The 27,674-nt window shown below is 37.1% G+C and overlaps 1 protein-coding gene and 1 pseudogene across 2 annotated transcripts in view; one reads left to right on the top strand and one right to left on the bottom strand.

Moving 5' to 3' along the window:
• MAGI3 (membrane associated guanylate kinase, WW and PDZ domain containing 3) overlaps positions 1 to 27,674 on the bottom strand; it is a 238,322-nt gene that overhangs the window by 165,521 nt on the left and 45,127 nt on the right. The gene's annotated exons all lie outside the window — the stretch shown is intronic.
• Positions 10,803 to 11,579, top strand: LOC132001319 (glyceraldehyde-3-phosphate dehydrogenase-like; annotated as a pseudogene).

The following is a 27,674-nucleotide window of genomic DNA, read 5'->3' as shown; positions in this document are numbered from 1 at the left end:
TCATCAATCAAAGCCTACATAATGGAAGTGTCATGAAAACCCTAAGTGATGGGGTTTGGAGGATGTCGAGGTTGGTGAACATATCTATGTGTCAGCAGGAGAATATATCCCCAACTCCACGGGGAAGGAAGCTCCTGCACTTGGGACTCCCAGATCTCTCATACCTCTTCATCTGGATGTTCATTTGTATTCTTTATAGTATCCTTTATAATAAACCAGTAGTAATATGTAAAGGCTTCCACTGAATTCTATAAGCCATGATATAGCAAAAAATGGAAACCGAGAAGGGGGTTAAGAAACCCCGATCAGTAGCCAGGTCAGGCTGAAGTGTGGGAAACCTGAGGACCCACTATATGTGATTGGTGCCTGAAGTAGGAGGCCGTCTTCGGGCCTGAACCCTTAATGAGGAGGTCTCTGTTGACTTGTAGATAGTGTAAGAATTGAATTAAATTGCAGAATTCCCATCTGGTATCTGCAGAGAATTAGAGAATTAATTGATGTGGAAAAACCACATTTGGTGTCAGAAGTGTTGTGAGAAATTAACAGATCTTAGTAGTAAGGGTTAATGTAGATAAAGCTGATAGGAACATTTGTGGACCAGTGTTTGAGTGAACATATGTTTTCATTTCTCTTGGGTAAACTGGATTTCCATTATGTAGGCGTGATTGATTAAATTGGATTGTATGATTAGGTGTATGTTTAACTTTTTAAACGAAGTTGCTGAACAGTTTCCTAAAGTGGTTGTAACATTTTACATTTCTACCAGCCATTAATAAGAATTCTACATATTTGTCAACAGTTGGTATTGTCAGGTTTAACTTGGCCATTCTAATGGGTATATATGGGAGTATCTCAAGAGGGTCTTAATTTGCATTTGCCTATAATTAATATACTGATCTTTTCATGTGCTTATTGGCTGTTCATGTATCTTTTGTTTTATGAAGCTAATTGCTTGATTTTTAAGTTTCTTTTTACTTATTTATTTAAAAAAAATTTTTTTGCCACTCCACCAGATTTTCTTTTTAAAACCAAGTATTAACTTCTTACATATCGGGAAAGGTCTTTCTGGGCTTATTCGAAAGGTTTGATTAGTCTTCAGCATTATATTGTTTAAATTTTTTTTTTATTAAAAAAAATTGGTATTTGGGACACCTGAATGGCTCAGTTGGTTGAGCTGCTACCTTCCGCTCAGGTCATGATCCTGGGGTCCTGGGATCAAGTCCCGCATCGGGCTCCTTGCTTAGCTGGGAGCCTGCTTCCTCCTTTTTCTCCGCCTGCCTCTCTCCCTGCTTGTGTGTACTCTCTCTCTCTCTCTCTGACAAATAAATAAAAATCTTAAAAAAAAAAAAATCTTTAAAAAAATGGTATTTGGTAATACTATTTCTTTCTAATAACTATTCATTGAAAATTGTCTGTTTTTATCCTTTACTTATTCTTCCAAATGAACTTAAAATTTTCTGGTTAAATTTCAAAAGAAACATTTTGGGATTCTGACACAGTAATTATTAACCAATTTTGGAAGCATGCACATTTTTATTCTGTCATCCCATTCAGGATCATAGTATGACTTTCCATTAAAATTTTCTTTTTTATATCTTTCAGTAAAATTTCATAATTTTCTTTATGGATTAGCCTCATCTTTTTTCAGGTATTCTTTAATGCTATAATAAACGGAGCATTCTCCCACTACATTACCTTTTTATATTGTAGAAAAGTCACTAACCTTATCTTTTATTCAATGTCAACTTTCATATGAATTCATATCAATTCTAAGTGTCTTTCATTTTCTCTTTCATTTCTAGGTATAACCATTCCCACCTACAAATCACAGGAACTGCACCTATTTTTACCATAAATCCTACTTCTAATTTCTGTTATATTTCATTATGTTGTCTTGAACTTGGCAGAAACAAAAACAAAACAAAAAGTGAACTAATGGTGGTATTACTGAGGCTTTGTTTTATTCTATTTTCACAGAAATTTCTCTGGCATTTCATTACATAGCATAATGTTGGTTCTTGGTTTGGAAGAAATTCTTTTTTAAAAATTAACTACAGTAATCTTCATCTTATTAAAGAATAAATACTGAGTTTTATCAAACTCTTCTGGCATTGGCTGAAATAATCATGTAGTTTTTCATATTTGGGCCTCTATCCCCACACATTTTTTTATTCAATGGAGAAATTCTATCTGATTATGACATTGTTCTTTTAATATCCTGTTGAATCTGATTTGCTAGAATTTTATACTGGCTTCCCATAACTGAATTAGGTCTATAATAACTACTTTTTGGTCTTTGTCAAATTTGATATTGGCACAGAATGACTGAATGGCTTTCCATATGTATATAGGTATACTATGAAACTGTTTAATATAGAAAATGATTTCCTGGAAAGCTTGGAAGAATGTGTCCATACATCCACTTAGTTCTGTTTTGTTGGTCTTGTTTGGAGAAAATGGGTTTGTAATTCTTGTAATTAAAGAAATGGAAAAGTTATCTGACTATACAGGTATTTATTCATCCAGCAAGTATTCATTAGTACGCATCTGTGCACTGGCACTAGAGTTCCAAAAGTGTGCCAAACAGCCATTAATGCTACCCTCAAAGACACTATGGTCTCGTCCAGGGAAAAGAGACACAGATAATCAGAATCACTGTTAACAGTAGTAAGCAAATGAAGAGAAGGTATAGGGAACTATGAAAACATATGACATAAATACCCAAATCAAGTCTGAAAATTAAGGGATTGTTTCACCAGGGACATAAAATTTTGAATTGAAACCTAAAGGTATATAGAAATCAACTGCTCAAAACAAGGGTAACAGCATTTCAGGCAAAACAAACAGGACATACAAAAGGCCTGGAGTGAGAGGACAGCTGTGTACAAGATGAACAGAAAAATCGGTCTGGCCAGAGTGCAGGAACCAAAGGAGTAAGGCCACAGGGCTGGAGAGGCAGGCAGAAGTCACATGTGATTTGAAGGCAAGTAGGAGGTTTCTTTACCTCACAAACAATGGAACCCAGCTAAGGGAATTTCATAGAGGAATCACAATCACATCTTCTACTTCTCTAATTGATTTTAATGGTTTACATTTGCTAGAAAATTTTAGATTTCAACAAGATTTCCAAGAATGGTACCACAAAACTCTGCATAGCAGTCTCATAATTTTTTAGATCTCTTCCCAATTTACAGTATTCCTTTTTACTTTATTTTTTTAGATGGGGAGGTGGACGGGCAGAGAGAAAGAATCTATTTTATTTTATTTTCTTTAAATTCAATTAATTAACGTACAGTATATAATTAGTTTCAGATGTAGAGTTCTGGGATTTCATCAGTTGCACAGAACACCTAGTGCTCATTAACATCACGTGCCCTCCTTAATGTCCATCACCCCGTAACCCCATCCCTCCACCCCCCACCCCTCCAGCAACCTTCAGCTTGTTTCCTATAGTTAAGAGTCTCTTACGGTTTGTCTCCCTAATTTCGTCTTATTTTATTTTTCCCTCCCATCTCCTATGATCCTCTGCTTGTTTCTTACATATGAGTGAAATCATATGATAATTGGGCTCTTTCCACAGTTTGGCTATTGTGGACATTGCTGCTAAGAAAACTGGGGTGCAGGTGCCCCTTCAGATCACTATGTTTGTATCCTTTGGGTAAATACTTAGTAGTCTGATTGCTGGGTTATAGGGTAGCTCTATTCTTAACTTTTTGAGGAACCTCCGTACTGTTTTCCAGGGTGGAAGAAGAGAGAGAATCTTAAGCAGGCTCCACACCCAGCACAGAACCCGACACCGGACTCAATCTCACATCCCTGAGATCATGGCCTGAGCTGAAATCAAGGGTCAGACATTTAACTGAGCTACCCAGGCACCTCCCCTAATGTTCCTTTTTTTTTGTACAGTCATTTTGTTCCTTTTTTGTACAGTCATTTCCTTCTCTTTTCCTCTATTAGATTTGCTATGGGTTCCTATATTTTATTGGGATTTTTTTTAAAGGTCCACTCTGGCCACTTTCATTTGCTTAATAATGAATAATCAAAGTGAAAATCCTTGCTATATTCTTTGCCAATAGTGAGGAAAAAAAAAAAAAAGAAAAAAAAAAACCTTTTCCTGTCCTTGAGTAAAACTACGTCAATGAATCTTTCTCATCTTGGGTTTTCTTTTGTCCTATTCTTGTTTGTTTGTTTGTTTGTTTCCCCTTCATCTTCCATTAACCTCCTTACTTTTTGGTCTGTGCCATTTTGCCGAATTGGCACATCACCCTAGAGGTTGTATAATCCTATTTGAAGCAACAGAGAAAAAAAATACACATCTACGGTGTTTGTGACTCTCTTTTTGTCACTATAAAATACTAAAGCCATACTTCTAAGAGATTGTCCTGTATCAGAAGTCACTGCAAAGGCTTTAGTATACTCTTAGAGATTAAAGAAAAAAGAGAATACCTTTATTGTCAAGGTAAAACTCAAAAGTACCACATCTGCACCCTCATGTCTCTTAACAGCATATAAAAAGAGGTCAAACAGTTAAAACAACATGTTCAGAGGACAATGAGATTTCAGTGTGTGTGTACGCATAAGCACAGAAACTAATCCAGTAGAATTAACACATGAACACTTGGCTAAATCTGATGTCCTAAAGGAATAGTTACAGGGAGAGCTTTCTGAGAGGTCATCAATCCTCAAAACAGATTTCAAATTAAAGTTCTTCAGTGAGACAGTTAATTGTCTCAAAACTCCAAAATGAATTGATGCCAAATGACTTCACTGCACTTTAATTCCCAAATAGAATCCCTTATGGCTACAAACTTTGACTACCTAAAAACTGCACACTAGATCTCCAGGACAGGAACCTTACTGCAATTAGTGCTAACTGTACTCAGTTTACCTCCTGTCTCTCTTGCTCCTCCCTCTTCCCGAAAGGGGAAGTTGGGAGAAGTAAGCAAGGTCCTCTCTTGGCAGGAAAAAGAGAAATCAACAGTTTACACTTCTTTTCAGGAAAAGAGAGACACTGGGATCTCTCTCTCTCCTCTCTGTAAGCAAAGACCATCCCTCCAAAGCAAAAGATGATCATTTCAGTATGTCTGTAATTGGCTACTTTATTAAATGGAATACTTCAGAATCCCTGTTGGGAGCTAAGAAAGCAATCATGAAGAAACATTCATTATCCATCCATCCTCATTTCTGCTTAACCAGTCAGGGGACTGACAACGGGATGTGGGCAGAGAGGGAAAAACTAGTGTGTATAGACACACTGCTCTGGCAATTAAGATCACCTTTATTTCTGCTCTGTGTTTATTTTCTCTGTAGAAAATGTATCAAAATAGAGAAGAAAATGCTAGAGAATAAAAACCATCCACAATCCCACTATACAGAGAAAAAATTATTTGGGAGGATTTTCTCCTGTTAATGCTATATCCCCAGGAGAATTATAACTCCTTGACTGTACTGCCCACCTCTGCCTCAAAAAAGCCTCCTTAAATGATGTCGATCTCTTTATGAGGGACAAAAACCTGAAGTAAAACATTGTTCTTGTAGTGACCTTCATTGTGACACTTTCAGGAAGACTGGTATCAAAAAGTGAGCCTTATGGAACATCAGAAATGAAAGAGTGATATAACCGCATATACGGGAAATTTTTTGAAAGTCTGTAATACTGGGGGGCCTGTACGGCTCAGTAGCTTAAGTGTCTGCCTTAAGCTCAGGCCATGATGATCCTGGGGCCCTGGGACTGAGCCCTGCCTCTGGCTCCCTGCTTAGTGGGGAGTCTGCTTTTTCCCTCTCCCTCTGCCTGTCACTCCCCCTGCTCTCCCCAGTGAGCAAACTGGCTCTCTATGACAAATAAATAAATAAAATCTTTTTTTAAAAGTCTGTAATACTGTACACAAACTTATTTTAAAGATTTAAAAATTTACAGAGCTTTGGCTCTAGGAAAACTACACATTACAGAAAGTATTTTAAGAAGACAAAGACGATCTGAAAAGACTCAAAGCCGGAGGGTGGAAAACCAGTCACTTATCTATACACCCTCAAAGTCGTTTAGGATGAGTTCATTTTTAGAAGTTAAAGCCTAACAGAATACATAATCCCTATATAAAGTTAATCAGCTCATTCTATAGACTGACCTAATCCTGATAACAAAACTTAAGAAAAGCCTCCCTAAATACAAAGGCCAAACCAATTTCACTTAGGCAGACCCAATTTTCTCCTAAAAAACAATCAGCAAATTGAATATAGATATTAACTGAATGGACTGAAAGAAAGAATATATTTGCAGAGAATCCCCCCAGAATTTCCAAGTCATTCTGGATAGATGTCCTTCCAATTGTTTAGAATTATAACCCCAAGATGTTACAATGATGAAAAATGCAGCTCCAACCCCCAAATCTTCTAGATCTTCTAGATAGGTTATCTTGTCTTTCTTAACATTATATGACTTAAAGATGGGAGCCTACACACACACACACACGCATGCACGTGCGCGTCCCAAATGTAATACAACCCTTACAAAGAATTCATTTCCTGCCCTAACATGAGACTGAATGAGGGAACTCAGGACTCATGCCTCATCTGCCAGGCCACTGTGACGTCACTCTTAACACCAATCATGATCAGCTCCTGCTTAACCATTTTATTCTACCTGGGCACCTATGTTAGCACTGATCCTTTACCAACCAGTATGTCACATTATGGCCACCTGCCACTGCAAAATGTTTTCTTCTAAGCAACTAATGTAACTTTAAAAGAAGGTATTTGGATTGGGGCACTGGCTGGCTCAGTCAGTAGAGCATGAGACCCTTGATCTTGGGGCTGTGAGTTTGAGCCCTGTGTTGAGCACAGAGTGAAAAAATAAAACTTTTTAATGTATTTGGTTAGTAACATAAACTATTACTTTATTTTTTTTTAAGATTTTACTCATTTATTTGGGAGACAGAGAGAACACGTGCAGGCGTAGGAGGGAAGGGCAGAGGGAGAGACAGAAGCAGACTCCCAGCTAAGCAGGGAACCCGATGTGGGGCTTGAACCCAGGACCCCAGGATCATGACCTGAGCCGAAGGCAGTCCCTCAACCAACTGAGCCACCCAGGTGCCCCGTAAATCGTTACTTTAAAAGAAATGAGGGTCATCTATATGAAGAAATACCACTATTATTCCGAGCAGACATGTCTTAGCAACCTAAGGGCTATGATACCTACTAACAGATGAGGGAAAGAATATAGATGTACTACCACACACAGATTAGTTGTCAATTAAAAACTTTTCCTACCCATTATATACAAGAATACAGACCATTCTGCTTGCACAACCTTAGGAACACTGGTGACTGGTACTATTAAAGGAGAGGCAGGCAGAGAGAGAGAGGAAGAAGCAGGCTCCCTGCCAAGCAGAGAGCCTAATGTGGGACTAGATCCCAGGACCCCAGGACCACAACCTGAGCCAAAAGGCAGAGGCTTTAAGCCACTGAGCCACCCAGGCGCCTCATGTTACCCCTATTTTAATATTAAAACTTAATCCTTATTCTTATATATGCCCTCAAGAAATACTTGAGAAAATTAGTCAAATTAGCTGTATATGCTCTCTCTCTCTCTCTCTCTCACACACACACACACAAAATCAACAAAAAGCCCAAGCATGACTTTCAGCACAGAGAAGGATTCAAAGTTCTAACTGCTTTATTTCTACACTGTCTTTAAAGACGCTTCTTGCATCTGTCTCAGTTCAATTGAAGAAAATGATCACAAGCATAATTAGCTCATTCTTTACTAGTATTTGCCTACTTAAAATACAGTGAGTACTACCAAAACTAGCACAAGACATTTCTTATTATAGCTTATTTTCATTTCATTAAAGTTGTACTACCCATTTCTGTGAAACTACTAAAATGCAACATTTGTGTATTTTTAAAAGACTTAAAATGCTATTTTCAATTACACTTCTAATCCTATTTGAATCAGTGTGAATATATTGACAAGAGAATTGTCCTTGCACAATCAACATGAACAATGAAAGAAAAACTAAGTATTCTGTGGGCTTAAGCACTTATGCCTTAAGTGTATAAAAATAGCAGTTCTCACATGTATTTAGGAGATGGAGTACCAAATACATTTATGAAAATTTACATGTACGATTTTTTTAAAGGACATTTAATTTTATGTATCTGGAGCTGGTGTAATTAATAGGTTTCAATTATTTAATAATAGTTATATTAGAAAATGTAAATTGAGTTAGTTTTCTGCAAATTGGAAAATAATTATTCCTTCATTAATTTAATACTATGTTATAAGAAAACTCACTTATCTTAGAGATCATGCCTCCCCCACTAGAATGGCTCTCATCAAAAAGACATACAATAACAAGTGTTGGCGAGGATATGGAAGAATTGGACTCCTTAGACATAGCTCTGCTAGCAGGAATGCAAGATGTTGCAGTCACTTTTAGAAAACAGTCTAGCATGTTCTCAAATGGCTAAACACAGACTTACCATATGACTCAGCAATTCTGCTGCTAGGGTTATATCCCAGAGAAAGAAAACATATATTCACGTAAAAACTTGTGTACAAATGTTCAGAATGACATTATTTATAATAGTCAAAAAGCGGAAACTCCGATGCCCATCAACTGATGAACAGATGACCACAATGTGTCAAAGCCATAGAGAGGAACAGGATTCCACTAGAAAAAGTAATGAAGAACTACTACATGCTGTGACATGGATAAACCTTAGAAACATGCTAAGTGAAAGAAGCCCAGACACAAAAGGCCACGTACTGTGTAAATCCATATGAAATGTCCAGAACAGGCAAATCGATAGGAACAGAGAGTAGATCACTTGCTGCCAGGGGCTGGCTAGAGACAAGAAAGGGAAGTGCCTGCTAAAGGGCATTGGTTTCTTTGTGGGGTGGTAAAAAAAAAAAATCTCCTGGAATTATAGATCGGTGATGGCTATACATCTCTGTGGATAGACTAACAGCCACTGAAGTACAATCTATAAAATGGTAAATTTTACTATATGTGTATTATATCTCAATGTTTTAAAGTCATGAGTAAACACACACAAAAAATACAGTTATTAACACAGAGATACTAAATGAAGACTATTTTTAATATTTTATCATGGAAACTTACCCACCTATATATTTGTTAAGAAACTTTTTATGATGTAAACATTTCTATTAAAAATAATGTCACAACTGGCAGCCAATAACTTTTACCATGTTTCAATGCAGCCGCCAAACGTTCTGATTAAAAAAGACTTAAAAAGACGTGATGGAAATTAAAACAAAACCAAGTATAGGATTATGCCAGTTACCCATCCACATTATCCCTTAGAGTGGTTCATGAATCACTGGTACATTTTGAACACAGTAAAAGATCCTGATTACAGACTTATTTACACAAAGTAAATACCATAAATTTTTTACTCAAATTCCTACCAAGAAGCCGATAACTATTAATTTTTATTCTGTACCATAATGAATGTCCCAGACCTGATGTGTACACTTTTGCTATGTCTCAATTCTATTAATTCCCTTCTGGAAAAAAGAATTCTACAGGAACTCGAGACAGCTGCAGGTAATAACTTAAAATCTTATTAAATTCAAATTAATATTACTGGAGGACTACATGAATTATTACTACATTAAAATAATAATGTGTGAATTATTAATATACTAAAGTAACCTTACTATAGCTACTACACAGAGTAATTCATTTTAATTCTAGCAAAGTATTTTCTGAATTGCCAAGCCAAGAACCTGCCAAGGTCTACCTCATTAAGTCAACAACAGTTCTCTAAGCAATTACGTCCACAATATTGCAAGGAATACAAAGATATCCCCAGTCTCAAGAAGTCTACGGTATAATGCAAGAGGAAAAGTGAGCAGCTAAAATAACCTGGGGACAGACTATAAATGCTGAGAATCTTACAGTTTAACCTATAGGTAGTAAGGAAAGCATTAAATGATCTGAACCATCTACTCCTATGTTAGACAAGGAGAGAAGAGTTACAGGAACCCTGAAGAGGAGACTCACAATAGTCTGGATGATGAGAATGAAGAATCTAAATTAAAGTAATAGCAAGGGAAGGGCAAGTGAGGAAAAGCTCTTGAGACTTATTTACAAGGTAGAACCAAAAGGACTTGGGAGGCTACGCAGAGAGAAGGCAGTATCACCTAGAAGTTAAGGCTTGCCTATGCTCTGAGAACACTCCTGGGTGAGAGGTTTGGCTCGGACTCATTTCAGCTGGGCAATGACTTCATCTCTATGGGTTTCTGTTTCCTCTGTAAAATGCAGGTAATAATACTGTCGACATACCAGGGTTGTCGTGAGGATGAATTGGAAAAGGAGACATGTAAAGCACTCAGCATTGTGCATGCCACAGAGGATGACAAGGTTAACAATAATCCCACTGACCAGGACAGGAAACACAGGAAGAACTGTAAATGGGGATAAGCGTGGAGATTAGCTAAGTATACTACATTTCTGCTTGTGCCCCACAGACAGAATGTGTAAGTCTAGAGAATAGGGAATACAACAAAATTTGTTAAAGTAAATTAAATTAAAATATAGCTAAAGATGTCTAGCTATGAAAGGTCTTGAACACCTTGCTATAGGATTTGGACTGAATAAAAAATCTACTGTCTCCTAAATATGATGTTTAGAGTTCATATAATATATGTCATTTATTTTCTTTTTTCATTTATTTTCCAGGTGAGAAAACAAAGACCCACAGAATGAAGAAACATCCCAAAAGTCACACCAGTCATTGATATGCATAGCATGAGCATGTTAATAAATTAAATACTGGCTCTCTACTCCTCCCCATTCGACACACAGCCACACCTTCTGGTGCAGTGCCAGCAGAGTCCCCAAGACATGATGGTGGAGTTTGGAGTAAATGGATTTGGCTATTTTTGGCACCTGATTACCAGGGCTGCTTTTAACTCTGGCAAAGTGGATACTGCCACAATCAATGACCCCTCATTGACCTCCACTACATGGTCTACATGTTCCAGGATGATTCCACCCTTGGCAAATTCAATAGCACAGTCAAGGCTGAGAACGGGAAATTTGTTTTTTTCCGATGGAAAACCCATCTCCATGTTTTAGAAGTGATATCCTGCCACATTCAAATGAGATGATGCTGATGCTGAGTATGCTGTGCAGTCCACTGGGGTCTTCACCACCATGGAGAAGGCTGGGGCTCATTTGAAGGGTGGGGCCAAGAGGGTCATCATCTCTCCCCCTCCCACTGATGCCTCCATGTTTGTGATGGGCGTGAACCATGAGAAGTATGACAACTCCCTCAAGATTGTCAGCAATGCCTCCTGCACTACCAACTGCTTGACCCCTTTGGCCAAGGTCATCCCTGACAACTCTGGAATCATGGAGGAACTCAGGACTTATGACTCCACGCTATCACTGCCACCCAGAAGACAGGGAGTGGCCCCTTTAGGAAGCTGTGGCATGACGGGTAAAAGGGGCTGTCCAGAACACCATCCCTGCTTCTACTGGTGCCACCAAGGCTGTAGGAAAGGCTATCCTGAGCTGAACAGAAAGCTCACTGGCATGGCCTTCTGAGTCCTCACCCAGGTCATGGATCTGACCTGCCCTCAGCTGCTGGGAAGCCCTTGTCCCAACTCATACCTGAGAATCCCCTGACCTCCACAGTTTTCAATTTCTATCCCAGACCCACTGAAGAAGAGGAGGAGCTTGGGGAGTCCTACCTTGTCATGTATCATCAATAAAGCAAAAAAATAAGTATACAAATGCTATTCATACTCTTCATTTGCTTAACAAAACTGAGTCCTTATATAAAACTTCCTTCTTCCCTATCCTTATGTTTTAGAAAATTTTAAATTACTGGGATAAAAATTAAAAGGATGTAATGCAATGTAGTGGGGATGGTTATAACACAGGTTTTCAACAAGTATCATTAAAACTCTTCTTTAGGGACACCTGGGTAGCAACAGTCACTTAAGTGTCTGACTCTTGGTTTGGGTCAGCTCATGATCTCAGGGTTGTGAAATCAAGCCCCATGTCAGGCTCGACGCCCAATGGGGAGTCTGCTTGAGATTTTCTCTCCCTCTCCTTTTGCCCCTCCCACTCCTGCTCAGTCACTCTCTCTCTCTAAAATAAATAAATAAATCTTTGACAAATAAATAAAACTCTTGTTTAAAAAATAAGTACAGAATTTTAGGAAAACTCAAATTATTTTCCTGATGATATGATAAATTTTTATTTGTCTTTTCTGAAATTAAAAAAAATTTTGAGTACAATTGACATGACAAATTTTAAATATGAAAATTTGTCCTTAATGATAACTTTTAAAAAAACTTTTCAAGATTTTATTTATTTATTTGACAGAGAGAGAGATCACAAGCAGGCAGAAAGGCAGGCGGGGGGGGGGGACCCCCTGCTGAGCAGAGAGCCTGATATGGGGCTTGATCCCAGGACCCTGAGACCATGACCCAAGCGGAAGACAGAGGCTCAACCCACTGAGCCACCCAGGCGCCCCTTAAAATTGTTTTTAATCAAGTAAATATATTCCTAAAATATTTTATTACTGAAATTTAATTAACACTTTTCTTCATTTTGAGAAATAAATATAATTTATTTAAGAAGCTTTATATTTATATATGTATATATATTTTTTTTTTTTTTTTAAGATTTTGCTTATTTATTGAGAAAGTGAGCATAGCAAGAGGAGGGGCATAGGGAAAAGCAGACTCCCCACTGAGCAGGGAGCCTGACAAAGGCTCTATCCCAGGACATGGGGGGATCATGGCCTGAGGATCATGGGATCATGACCTGAGCCAAAGGCAGATGCTTAACTGACTGAGCCACCCAGACACTGCAGAAGACTTATTTCTTTCTCGGTAAGACCCCAGTTCACAAAAATACTATATGAATTAATAGAGTATCTAGAAGACCCTGCGGAAATCTCTAAATGCCAATAATGACCACTACTTTCCCTCTCTTTCTTTTTATAATTCACTCCTTTGAAGGCACACATCCTTCCCTCTGTCCACTTCTAATCTAAGCTCCCTATGGTACTGCCAGAATGGTATTTAACCAAAACAAAGTTTTTCTCTCTGTACTCAAAAAGGCAAACACTACCACATTCTGTGCATAAAATATTTCAACTCCAATCAAAAACAAAGCTATATAGGCAAAAATAAGACCAATAAGCAAAAGTTTTTGTAGCTATCATTACCAGAACAATATTATAAATTATGTGGGATGCCAAGGCTCTCAGAATCCTAGCTTTTAGTTTAAAAATAAGTTCTATATTGGGGTACCTGGGTGGCTCAGTCGGGTAAGTGTTCAAATTTTGGTTTTGGCTCAGGTCATGATCTCAGGGTCATGAGATCAAGCCCTGCATTGAGCTCCATGCTCAATGCAAAGTCTGCTTAAGACTCTCTCTCCCTCTCTCCCTACCCCCCCCACTTTCTCATGTGCACTCTCACTCTCTCTAAAATAAATAAATAAATATTTAAAAAATAAGTTATAGATAAAGAAACTTTAATACTTTAATGAAAGGATCTCCTTCTGGATCCACAGTATTATAAAAACTATCTTCATTTAGTTTTTGAATCAAAGCAAAAGTATGTTTTCCAGTTACAGCACACCATTAATATAGGAATATGAATACCAAAGCTTATTAATTTGTGCAAATTTCATCACACCCACATATTAATAAATGTTTGATTATACTTTTTGTTTTCACTTCAGACAAATTATATCAGCCTTGATTTCTATAAAGTTTTAAGATATTTCATTTTACTTCTAAGAAAATCCCATGTTGTGGTTTACAACATCTCTAATTAGTGAGGAAGAAAATTGCTGAGCCAAAAGAAACTAATTACAAAGAGCTGATGTAGTATATAGAAATAATCTATGGATATAAGTTTTCAATTTTTGGTCCTGTAAGGGAAAATGGGACAAGATTATTTTAAGTACTAAAGAGTGAACTTTTAGCCTAAGTAGGCCATCCTACAGACTACCATCTATTCAATCAAAGGAAGAGGACTTCTAGGATAAGAAAGCCCTACCCTTCTTACCAGAAGACCATGACAAGAAGGGTCACTGGTGCTTCCGTTTGTATTTAAATAGCCATACATCTAAATTAGGCCAAGAAGCATTTGACAGAAAATTTTAAAATAACTGATAGATTTGACCTGAAAAAATTCAAACAAGAACTGAACAAAAACAAAACAAACAAACCAAAAAAACCTGATTCATAACAGACATACAGAAGTACCAATATAAAATTATTACATTTATATGCACCCAAAGTTATAACATTTTTCACTAGTTCAAAATGCCAAGACATGTGATGCTAATTTGAGATGAAGACTCTATGGGTTAACAATTTTGTTTGTTTTGGAAGTGACCTTGGTATGACTTACCCACAACAAAATCAACTTTTCGGTAACACAGATGGTAGACTAGACACTGCCAATGTTTTAAGCTTAGAAAATGCTTTTAATTTTTTTTTATTTCCCCATGCCGTGCTTACTGCTTTACATATGTCTCTGACTGCCAAAGAATTGTTAACTAATCAGCATGAGATACATTTTGTTAGTACACAGCTGGGTACTTCAGTCATACAACATCTGCTTCTCAACATATCTTCTGCCTTTTCTTCATCTACCTCAAAACAGCTTCTACGGGTTGTCACAGTAAAGCATATATGCCTCTTAATATTTGGAAGCTAAACTTGATCACCATCATTATGTTTATTATTATTTTACAGAATTATCAGTGGCTTCTGAGTAACTAAAAACCATTCAGTGAATCTAAGTTGTAGAAAATCTGACATTAACATAAATTTGTAAAACACAATTGAGCCAAAGCATGAAACTCAATATGAGTCATGTGATAATTGGACATTATTCTTTGCATATATATCTTTAAGCTCTCTGAGTGATGCTTTAATGGAAAAATAACTGAAACTCAAAATATGAATATTAAAAAGAAATCGCTCTCTCTCCTAGCTGGGGCAATGGCAGGACTGTGGTGAGGAGAACAGTTAAGTCATTACTGTAGTCCCCGCCTCCTCACTTTCTCTGGCTTTTGATATGATGCCGGAGAGTTCACACACGCCCTGCGACTAGGAGAAAAAGAAACTTCAGTCACTGAAGACGAACTATCTCCAGACTTCTTATTATAGGAAGCGGTTTAAAATCTGTCTTTGCTTGAACCTTTGTTAGTCTTTCTTTTGCTTATAGCTATATATAGCGCTATCCGATTCAAAACCCTCTTCCTATAAGATTTTATTTAATGCTCCCAGCGATTTCCTGAAGTAGGTAACGTCATTAACCCCACTCTTAAAAACAGAAAGCGGAGATTTCTGAGATGGTGAAACTTGCCGACAGTTGGTTAAAGGGCAGATTAGATTTCAAACCCAGATCCGTCTGCTGTCCAGGCTCATGTTCCTCCCACTGCCTTGTACCACTGCTCATTGTCAATCACTCATGCCATCTGCGTGGTAAAAAGAAATCACCAGAGACTGGAATCAAACCACGCCTGGGTTCGAATCCGGACTCTCCCACTTCCCGAACATCACTGGGCAAATCAGCTTCAGGTTGCTGAACTCTAAAATGGAGATAATGACATGGCCTTGCGAACTGTTGTGGCAACAGAACTCATTGAACTGTTTCCCAAAGAACTACGCATGTTTCCGGACATATGAGACATTCAAACTTCAGTGTTCTCTCCCTTCTCCTTCTGTCATTTAAGTGCTCTGTGCAAAGCATGGAGAGAAGAGTCCATTTGTGTTCTCACAAAGCTCTTAGCCCAGCGAGCCGCAAACAATACTGTAGAGCCATCTTAGAGGCTCAGAGATGATGCTGGGGAAGCCCAGAAGAGGAAGAGGTGTCATGAAGTAATTGAACGAAATGACCTCTGAACATGGTTCAAGGAGCTTGCTGGGTGATGAGAAAGGGCAGGGCAACAGCACAAGGATGCTCCAGGTGGAAGAACAGTATATGCAAAGGCACAGATATAAGAGAAAACAAGATATACTTCAGGAACTACACGTAGTTCAGTACAGTTGGGCCTAATAATGAAGAGCGACCAGAGAAGCGGCTGGAGGGTTGGGCAAGAAACAGATTATAAAAGTCCTTATATTTAAAAAAAAGGATGATTCTTCTTCTACCCACTTAAGCCCCCATGTTGCATCACCACTTCCTCAGGGTTGCTGGGGGGGAAGGGGGTTGGGAGAAGGGGGTGGGATTATGGACATTGGCGGGGGTATGTGCTTTGGTGAGTGCTGTGAAGTGTGTAAACCTGGTGATTCACAGACCTGTATCCCTGGGGATAAAAATATATGTTTATAAAAAATAAAAAATTAAAAAATAAATAAATAAAAAGAACCACAGGGGGGACAAAAAAAACTCAGAAAAACCTGAAAAAAAAAAAAAAAGGATGATTGCAGGATGCCTGGGTGGCTCCGTCAGTGAAGCAGCTGCCTTCAACTGGGGTCATCATCCCAGGGACCTGAGATTGAGTCCTGCATCAGGCTCCCTGCCCGGTAGGGAGTTGCCGCTGTTCCCTCTGCCTGTGCGTGTTCTCTCTCTCTCTGTCTCTCTCTCATTCTGACAAATAAATAAATAAATAATCTCAAAAAAAGAAAGAAAGAAAGAAAGATTGTTTTAAAAAAGGATGGTTGCCAGTGAGGGTCGAGGGGGTATACTGAAGAAAGACTTGACAACAACAAAAAAAGCGGCATACAACTAGAACAAGTGTGACAAGCCTCTGAACTTCAGAACTATTAACTATACTGCTCCAAATACAAGTAGGAGAAAGAAATTAATTCTATATGGCTTTGGACTGAAAGAGTAACTGAATATATATAGTTTTATGTATCATTCAATATACACAAAGGTAGTACACAGATATTCCTGCCAGTGGCAGACATAGTTTAATAAATCAGTGAATGAAAATCAAGTAATCCCTAAGTCCCACCTTCTTTCCACTTCTACTATCTGGAGAGGAGGGGGGAATCTAAAAAACACAAAGTAATTATAAGACAATGAGACAGGCAAGTAAAAGAAAGAAGGGAAGAAAGCAAGGGACTAGAAAAATCAGGCTGTTTAATGAGTAATGAATGAAGGCAGTAGTAATCCACTTAAAAGGGAACGTGTGCTTGCTCTAATTCCAACTCTACTCTTCTTATTAAACATTAATAGAGAAGGACAAGTTGAATTCCAAGCTTGTAAGGATTAAAAAAGGAATTTTAAAATTTAAACAATACTTATATTAAGCAATAGTTACATAAAGTTAAGTAAAAAAAAAATAGTTATGTAAAAAGTAGGCCAAGAATGAGGGTAGGGAGAAAAAGGAAAAAATCAAAGGAATTAGATTGCTAAGATTGTTACTTTTAATCACCTTATTTTAGAACAGCCTTAAGATATGTGGTACAATATTGGTTTTATTCTTATTTGAATTCTTTATTAATATCAAGTTCAAATCACTCTATAGATGCACATATATATCTTCATAAAACATGAAATGTCTTAGGGAAGAAAGGATGATCTATGTACTTTTTGTATATTACACAGACATCCACACAGGACACTCCACCTTGGGAGTAGAGACTGAGTAAGATACAGTATCTAATTCATCTATTCAAAGCAAATACCAGACTAAAATAATTAGTGCCTTTCCAAGGAGCAGTTTGGAGTGTAGAACTCTTCTGTACAAAATGGAAATGGGCTTCAAAGAGACCTTCATTCAGACTGCTTTTTAAACAAAACTTTTCAAAAGCTATAATTCAGAATTTTAAGAGTGATCTTGCTTTACTATAACAATATAACTTATACAGCTACAATTCCATCCCCAAAGTGTTCCAACAATACAGAAAAAAAAAAAAAGAAAAGAAAAGAAAGAAAGAAAAGAAAAAAAAGAAAGGATGTTAATTAAAGGATTACCGGGAAGGGGGAAAGCACCATTTCACATTCCAATAAAGTAGTAACATTACCCAGATCAATACTTAAATAACGTCCTTTCCATTTTAAGTAAACGAAAAAGTTAAACCCCCTCCCAAATAGCCTAGCTTTTAATTTTGAATACTTTAAACCTCCTTGCTGACCTATGGATTAATTCATTAATCATGTGTAAATAAAAACACAGAATAAAAATCACTTAGGCTTTAAATATATGAGCTGCTCCACTCTGGAAAATAGCATGGAGGTTCCTCAAAAAGTTGAAAATAGAGCTACTCTATGACCCAGCAATCGCACTACTGGGTATTTACCGTAAAGACAGAAATGCAGTAACCCAAGGGGGCACGTGCACCTGAATGTTGGACATTAATGTCCACAATAGCCAAACTATGGAAAGAACCTATATGTTCATCAACAGATGAATGGATAAAGAAGATGTGGGATGGAGATATAGATATATATATATCTTGTAAGATATATAGATATATATATATCTGGAATACTATGCAGCCATCAAAAGAAATGAAATCTTGACATTTGCAACAATGTGGATGGAACTAGAGGGTATTATGCTGAGTGAAATAAGTCAATCAGAGAAAGACAATTATCATATGAGCTCCTTGATATGAAGAATTTGAGAGGCAGGGTGGGGGTTTGTGGGGGGAAGGGAAGGAAAAAATGAAACAAGATGGGATCGGGAGGGAGACAAACCGTAAGAGACTCTTAATCTCACAAAACAAACTGAGGGTTGCTGGGGGTAGGGAGGGAAAGGGAGGGTTACTGGGTTATGGACATTGGGGACAGTATGTGCTATGGTGAGTGCTGTGAAATGTGTAAGCTTAACGATTCACAGCCCTATATCCCTGGAGCAAATAATACATTATAGGTCAATAAAAATAATTTTTAAAAAGCAATAAATAAATAAATAAATAAATATATGAGCTGCTATGTAGCCTCTTTACCCTTCTTATAAACCAACTGGCCATAGAGAAATTTTCTGCTTTTATCTTATTAATGTTTTCATGTCTTAAGTTGTCCCTACACATAACAAAATATGGAAGGTCAATTATATGATTTCACTTAGATAAAAGTATATGTCTTATATAACATACTGAATTATAAAAAGGTTAGTGAGGAAAATTATTGTCTTTCAAATTTTTCTGATCAAACTATAATTTCTCTATATCTGCAATCAAAATAGTTTATACTGTTCTACAAGAATTCTAATTATTCATCATTTTGAACTGCCCAGATAATAATTCATCTGACACCAGTTGTCATAAAATGCATGTTTCAACAATTATTTCCAACATTTAATTCAACTTCTATATTCACTGCAACAAATATGAGACACTTAAAGATTGATAACCAGAAGCTATTAGCATTTCCAAAAATTCATCACTTATGAATGATCTATAGCCTTCAACTTTCAATGCAAAATATGAGAATATCATTTACTTAGCATAATACCCTCTAGTTCCACCCACATCATTGGAAATGGCAAGATTTCGGTTTGTTTTTTTTTTTTTAAATCATGGGGAAGGGAGGGAAAATGAAACAAGATGAAACCAGAGAGGGAGACTCTTAAATCTCAGGAAACAAACTGAGAGGTGCTGAGGGGAAGGAGTGGGAGAGATGGGGTGGCTGGGTGATGGACACTGGGGAGGGTATGTGCTATGGTGAATGTGGTAAACTTTGTAAGACTGATGATTCACAGACCTGTACCCCTGAAACAAATAATACATTATATGTTAATTAAAAAAATTTTTTAAAAGTTTTAAAAAAGAGTATCATTTGCTACATTTCACAGAATAGTTACGTGGGATGCCAGAAAAAGTTAAAATCCTATGGAGTCCTTCTTTGCTCTCCCTTTTCTGTCTGGTGAATATTTATATTGTAGCCTTCTGTAATATTTCAAACCTTAAAGATTTAAATATAAAATAAAGATCTCCCTCCACTCATTGACTATGTTTAATTCCTCTCTATAACACCAGCACCTTGCAGAGTGACTGATGTATTGTAAGCACTCAAAAAACACTTATTCAATAGACGAATGACTAAACCAAGAATGAAAGAATAAATAACTAAATGATATGACTAATGTTACAGAGAATCATACCATTAATTCTTTTCAGGTAATAAATCACTTCTCTAAATTGTCCTTAATTTCAACAGGCATCAAGTTATAAAATTCAAATGTACATTTTCAAAATGCTTCAAATAGGTTGGCAACTGAGAAAATACAGACCCTTCAAAATTTATACATTAGTATTTTTGAGGGTCAAATGGGGGGAAAGAGAGAAAGTAAGTAACTCAGAATGAAAAGAAGTTATTATAATTATTATACTGAAGGTCAAGAATTTATTTAGCTATTTAAAAGCCAGGCAAGAATAACCATTTTGGGTGAAACTCAATTAAACAGAAAACCAAAGTGGCTATTACCAGGAACAAATGCTTATTAAGTGCCCATTATGTATAGGGCACTATAATAAACACTAAAATCTAATTTTCCTTGAGGAAAAAGAATATGGAACCTCAAACCTGTGTTCTAAAATGTTTAAGACATACTCTCCCTAGAGAAAGACTACCAAGAATTAAAAGTGAATGACCAAGAGGAGAGTGAACTACTAATCAAAAGAGTATATGAATTTCAACATAACGATTTACTGTGCTTGGTTTTCAAAACACACATATTGCATAACATTAAAGATGTTGCTCTAAAAGTCAAAAGTGACACAGTAAATGCCTTAAAGATAAAACTTCACATGACTAAAACACAGAAGACTTATGAGCAAAATATGGTTTGAAGCCATATTGAGTAAACAAAATCTAAAATACTCATCTTGTTAAAACAAACAAACAAACAAACAAACAAACAACAGTATTATTAAGAATACTACTTCTGCAGTTCCATGAATGCAAGAACTTTCCTTCCTTGTCTGTTTTGTTTACTTCTACCACTTACCACAGTGCCTGACAAAGAGTAGGCAGACAACAAATATTTGTTGACCAGAAACGGAAATACGTCAATGAGGCAGGACCCTTGCCTTCAAACCTTACTAAGGTGATACTGAACTACTAATCACAATTCAGCATTAACCAGTGCTAAAACAGAATATGTCAGAAAATGTAGAGAAACAGAATACACGGCATACTGTCCAGGGAATGCCTCCAAGAGGTGAGCCAACTTGAAGAAAAATGGAATTAACTAAGAATATGAGGGAAGAAACTCATACTATTTTTTTATTCCAAATACATGACTAAAGTACAGGAAAGTGAAAAATCAGAGGACTAGTCAGTGACATGCAACGCGGACAGAATGGCTACATTAGGGGCATATTTGGAACGTATAACGAAACATGAGAATTTATTGCCATCAATAGAATATATACTCTACAAAGGCAAAGAGCTTTTTTGTCTGTTTTTCTATTCTTTGTGGGAAGCAGTAGAAATGGCTATAACTTGTCTCCTCCTTTTATTCACACCTCTTGAAACGTGATTTTATAGCTCCTCCCATTAAAAAAAATGAAGTACTTCATTCAATCTGTTGAATTTCAGCCAACCTGTGACCTGCTTTTGCCAACAGAATATAGCAGAAACAACATTGTACCAGCTCCATATGTAAGCTACAAAAATCTGTATGCTTCCACTCTCTCTTGGAACCCTGCTGCTGCCATGAAAAGCATAGCCTACCCTACTGGATGATGAGAGACATGTAGCCCAGTCAATTCCTTTTGCCTTGAACCAGGGATCAGCAAACATTCTGTAAAGGCACAGACAGTAAAAACTTTAGGCTTTAAGGGCCATATATGATCTCTGTCACATATTCTTCTGTTGTCTTTTATTTTACAACTCTTCAAACATTCTTAGCTTAAGGACTCTACAAGGATTTCCAATCCCTGCCTCAGATGATAGCCAACCAACTTGCAGAAGTAGAACTATCTAGTTGACTGTATATGACAGCCCAGCCAAGACCAAGAGAACCTCATTCATGAGCCCAGTATAAATCCATCAACCTAAGACTCATGAACTAAGTAACTGGTTGATTTTTTTTGCCACTACATTTTTAGTGGTGAGTTAATCATTACAAGCTTATAGGCATACTACTCTAGCTTTCAACCCTAGAACAATATGCCTGTCACTTAATAGATGCTCATTAAATACCCAGTAAATAAAATAATGAATAGGAAGAATTACAGGAATCCCAACATGACATTTTATGTCAGGATTTGCAAACTCAAAGGTCCACAGGAACCAGAGAAGTAAGTAAAGTAATCAGTATAGAGAACAGATTTAAAAAGAGTGGCAGAGAATCTATACCAGGAGGCCAGGAAAACATCTGGGAGGCAGAGTAGGTAGAAAAAAAGGCAGTGAGAGTGGGAAGAGAAAACAAGGAACAAAGATCTGAGGCAAAAACAAAAGATTTTAGGCAGAGACTATCCAACTGGATAAGAATTCAAGATCTAACTCTATGTTGTCCGCAAGTAACATACTTCAGATTCAAAGAAATATTCTTTTGCAGAAATGGTGCTGGGGCAATTGGATACCCACCTGCAAAAAAATGCATTTGAATCTCTTTCTCACACTATACATAAAAAGTAACTCAAACAGACCACAGACCTTATGAAACTTTTTATAGTAAAGAAAATACAGGAGAAAATCTTTGAGATCTTGAATTAGGCAATGCTTTCTGAAATACAACACCAAAAGCACAAGAAAAAGACAAAACTAATCAACCGACCTTAACCAAAATTAAAATATTTTGTGTCTCAGAAGACACCATTCAAGAGAGTAAAAAAAAGGCAAACCAGGAAAATCCCTAGATAGAAAAAAGATAAGTGGCTGCCAGGGGATTAGGGGAGTGAGGAAGGGGTAGTTGCTGCTAATGGAAACTGGTTTTCTTCAGGAGGTAATGAAAATATTCTGAAATTACCTACTGGTGATGATGGCACAACCTTGTGAATGCATTAAAAACTACTGAATTGTGCACTTTAAAGGAGTCAAAATTATGGTATGTGAATTATAGCTCACATTAAAAAAAAAATTTAGTTAAAAAATAACCCATACACGAGGAGAAAATATTTGTAACTCTAATAAGAGACTTGTGTCTAGACTATATAAAGAACTCATACAGCTTAACAATAAAAAGATAACTAATTCAATTTTAAAATGGGTAAAGGCAGAGTGCCTGGGTGGCTCAGTTGGTTGAGCGTCTCCAGCTCTTGATTTCTGCTCAGGTAATGATCTCAGGGTCCTGAGATTGAGCTCCCCACCTCCCAGGCTCTGTGCTCAGTGGGAAGTCTTCTTGAGATTCTCTGCTGTCCTCTACTCCTCCCTCCCCCACTCCTCCTTGCTTACACATGTACTCTCTCCCCCTCTAAAAGTAAATAAAATCTTAAAAATAAATAATAAAATGAGCAGAGACACATAAATAGCTAATAAGCACATGAAAAGATGCTCAAAGTTGTTAATCATTAGGGAAACACAAATTAAAACCAAATGAAATACCACTTCTCACCCACTAGGATGGCTATAATCAAAAAGACAATATCAAATATCAGTGAGACCATAGAGACCTCAGAACTTTTGTAGGTTGCTGGTGGAAATACAAAATGGTGTAGCCACTTTGGAAATCAGTTTGGCACCTTCTTTAAAAAATTAAACACAGATTTGCTATAGGACCCAGCAAATCCGCTCTTAGGTATCTACCCAGAGAAATGAAAAACCATATTCACACAAAGACCCATACACAAATACTCACATAAGTATTACTCACAACAGCCCAAACCTAGAAACATCCCAAATGCCCATCAACTATTGACTGAATTGAAAAAATCTAACATATCCATACAATGAAATGCTACGCAGCAATAAAAAAGGAAAAAAGTAACAGATACAAAATATACCATGAATGAACCTTAAAAACAATATGTTCAGTTAAAGAAGTCAGACAGAAAAAAACATTTATTGTATGATTCTATTTACGTGAATGTTCAAAACAAGGGGGCAAATAAAAAGTAGATTAATGGTGGCCTAGGATTGGGAATGAAAATGAGCAACTCTAAGTGGTTACAAGACTTCTTTTCAAGGTGATGGAAAGGTTATAAAATGAGATGTGGTGATAGTTATACCATTCTATAAATATACTAAAGTTTGCTGGATTGTACCCTTAAAATAGGGCAATTTTATGATATGTAAATCATACCTCCATAAATCTGTTTTAAAAAAAAAGAATCAGTAGAATTTGATAACTGACTAGTAGTGGTGAAAAAGAGAAATAAAGAGAGAGAGAAAGAAAGAAAGGAAGAAAGAAAGAAAAATCTAGATGTTTGGCTTTAACAACTGGTGTTGATGGGAGTACCCTTTATAGAAAAGGCAGAGTGAAAAGGAGAGGGAACAGGTTTATGGGGGGGTGGGTGAATGGTGAATCTGGTTTTGGGCTTACTAAATATTATGGACTAACATAAAGACATCCAACTGAAGATGACCAAAAAGCAGTATGAAAAACAGATTCAAGATTCATTCACTCAACAAATGTGTAGTGAATGACGACAATATATAAGGAACCACATCTGGCCCTGTAAATACAGTAGTTAACCAGCAAGATCCACTCCCTGCTTTCATGGGGCTCATATTTAGTGGGGATAAAAATTAAAAAGGAGAAGATTTCTCTGATATATTTCTATGCAATTGAGAAGAATCAATGAAAAAGTGATAGTTTAGACATTGGACTTAAATCATAGAAGGATGAAGAATACAGAAAGGAGAAAGAGGGCCAAGCATGTGAACAGAGATTTAATGACTAATGACTGTACATATAGAAAGTTTAGCCATGAAGATGACAACCAACCAGAGACAGAAGAGGGAATACCTATGACTGAAAGAGAAGAGAGTTCAAGAAAGGAGGAGTAGTAAAAAGTACAAAGTATCAGCAAGATGCAGAAGGTGAAAAAAACGTTTAAATGATCTGATTAAGCTCTTCATTCATGCAACAAGTATTTTTTGAGGAGCTATTACATGCCAGGGACTTTGGCTTTTATTCTGAGTGAAAGGCAGGAGCCATTACAGAGCTCTGAGGAGAGGAAAGACATGATTTGATTGAACATTTTTAAAGGTCACTCAGAGAAGATTAAGAGCACAAAGGCAGAGCTGGGGACCAGTTAGGTGGCTCCTGAACTAAACCAAGCAAGAGATGATGGTGACAGCAGTGGAGAAAGGGAGCAAAGGTCAGACTCTGAATAAATTGTAAAGTTAGAGCCAACAGGATTTTCTGATGTATTTCATGTAAGGTTTGAGAGTAACCAGTCAGTCAGACAAGACTATAACGTTGTAGCCTAGACAACAGGAATTGCATTAAATGATAAAAGGATGGCCGCACATGGAGACATTTGGAGGAGGCAGAGGTTAGGAGTTTGTTTACAAGACACATTCCATTTGCAATGCCTCTGAGAGAGAGGAGTGAAGATGGCCGATGATCACCTGGATAGATGAGTGGAGAGCTCCGGAGAGAGGTGTGGACATTGAGAAGGCAGGGAGAGAGGAACCAGCAAAACAGAGTGAAAAGAAGCAATACCATAAAGGAAGAAAACCAAGAGAAGCAATATCTCCCACACTAAGAGAAGAAAACATGATCATGGAAGGGTGTTCTACTCTATGTACCTGAGGTTCTCTACCAAGGGGGTGAATCTGTCCCCTCAAGGGACATGTGGCAGTACTTGGAAGCATTTTTGATAGTCTGACTGGAGAAAACAGAGTATGTTACAGCATCTAGTAGGGAGAGGCCAGGCATAATTCTCCATAGTCTGTAATGCATGGAACAATCCTCTTCCCACCCCCTACTGAAATTCAAACCTCTTTGGAGATGGTGAGTCGACTTTTATGTGATTAAATTTCTAAGTAATTATAATTACTTTTTTCTTGGCATAATAAGAAGTGAAAGGTCTTCTGTTAAAGTGGGATAGTCACCCTCAACCATGTACATAAAGATATAAGCACAAGAGACCACAAAGGAATATATTATAAATCACAGTTCACTAAATAGTTTATTATCGCCTACATGTTTGTATTTTCCAAATTTTCTTATGAGTATGTGTTACTTTGAGAATTAGAGAAATTTCATACTTTTTTTTTTTAAGTATTACGGTCACCAAATATGAATGTGTGGGAATTAAAGCTGTATGGCCTCTTATGTAACAGGATTCTGAATTCTGCTGAAAGAGAATACATTAGAAGGAAATCACTTCTGCAAAGTAAATCCTGAAGTTTTAGATTATTTTCTAATAGCTGTGGATTTAGAGAGCATAAATCAAATGTTAATCCTTTCAAATGTTATGACCTGCACCAGCAAATTCAGTGTTCTACTAAATGATTTTGGAGTACAGCTCTAAATGAAGACAAACAAAAAATACCCTCGAAATAAAAAACCAGTCTGAGAAGCAGATCTAATCACAGGTGGTTCTCTTACAAAATTTACAGATCCATGAACACCTGCAGGTTGACCCGCAATCCTCAAAATGCCAATGTCAGCCCTAGTCCTATCATCTGCAGACTCTTTGTTAAAGGAAAAATACCAATAGCCATTAATGATAGGCAGCGATGCTTATCCTCACTAAAAATTAAGGATTGCAAATTAAAACCATAAATATACCATTTTATGGCCACCGGAATCAGAAGAAATTCCAATCGTGGAAGAAAACGTGAATCAACAAAACTCTTTTTTTTTTTTTTTTTTAAAGATTTTATTTATTTATTTGACAGAGGGAGATCACAAGTAGGCAGAGAGGCAGGCAGAGAGAGAGAGAGGAGGAAGCAGGTTCCCTGCCGAGCAGAGATCCCGATGCGGGACTCGATCCCAGGACCCTGAGATCATGACCCGAGCCGAAGGCAGCGGCTTAACCCACTGAGCCACCCAGGCGCCCTCAACAAAACTCTTATACATTATTAGTGCGGTAAGAATTTGTTATATTTATGATTGTAATCCTTTCCTGTTCTAAGTATTACAAATATCTTTTACCAATCTCTGACTTGCCTTTTCACTTATTTTATGGTACCTCCTGACAAACAGAAGTTCCTAATTTTAAGGTAGCCAAATTTACTGATTTTTTTTTTTGTTCCCTTATGATAAATGTAAAATACTTCTTTAAAAAAAAAAAAAATCCTTCCCTATCTTGAGGTCACAAAAACATGCCTCTATATTGAAAACTTGGGATTTTGTTTGCTCATTTAAGTAAAAGCAACATAGCATAGAAGTTACAGTCACAGACAAAGATGGTTCTGCTGTGAACCTGGGCAAATTACTTCGTTTCTCTTTGCCTGCCTCAGTTTCTTCACGTTAAAAAAAAAAATGGTGGTAATAACAGCACCTACAATTAAAGATAAATGTAATGATCAAAGGGCCAAATGTGTATAAGGTGCTGAGCAAGGTCAAGTATATAATCAGCACAACAGAAGTGTTAGCGGTTTTTGTTAAGGCTTCAATCTGACTGAATTTGATTTTGCATAGGGTATGAAGTAGAGATTCCATTCCATTTTTCCCCATATAAACAGTAATTATTCCAGCAGTATAGGGTGAATAGTCTATCCTCTTCCCACTCCTGTGCAGCATCACTCTGACACACTACACTTCTGTAAAGGTCTACTTCTGTGCCTCCCTTCTGCTGCTCTGATCTGTCAATCTCTGTGTTGCTGCCATACTGCCAAACTACGAGCTCCTGACAGAAATTAT

This window comes from Mustela nigripes, chromosome 14, assembly GCF_022355385.1.
Source record: "Mustela nigripes isolate SB6536 chromosome 14, MUSNIG.SB6536, whole genome shotgun sequence".
NCBI classification, from domain to species: domain Eukaryota; kingdom Metazoa; phylum Chordata; class Mammalia; order Carnivora; family Mustelidae; genus Mustela; species Mustela nigripes.
Note: the sequence above shows the minus strand (reverse complement) of the source record. Positions and strands in the feature narration are given on the sequence as shown.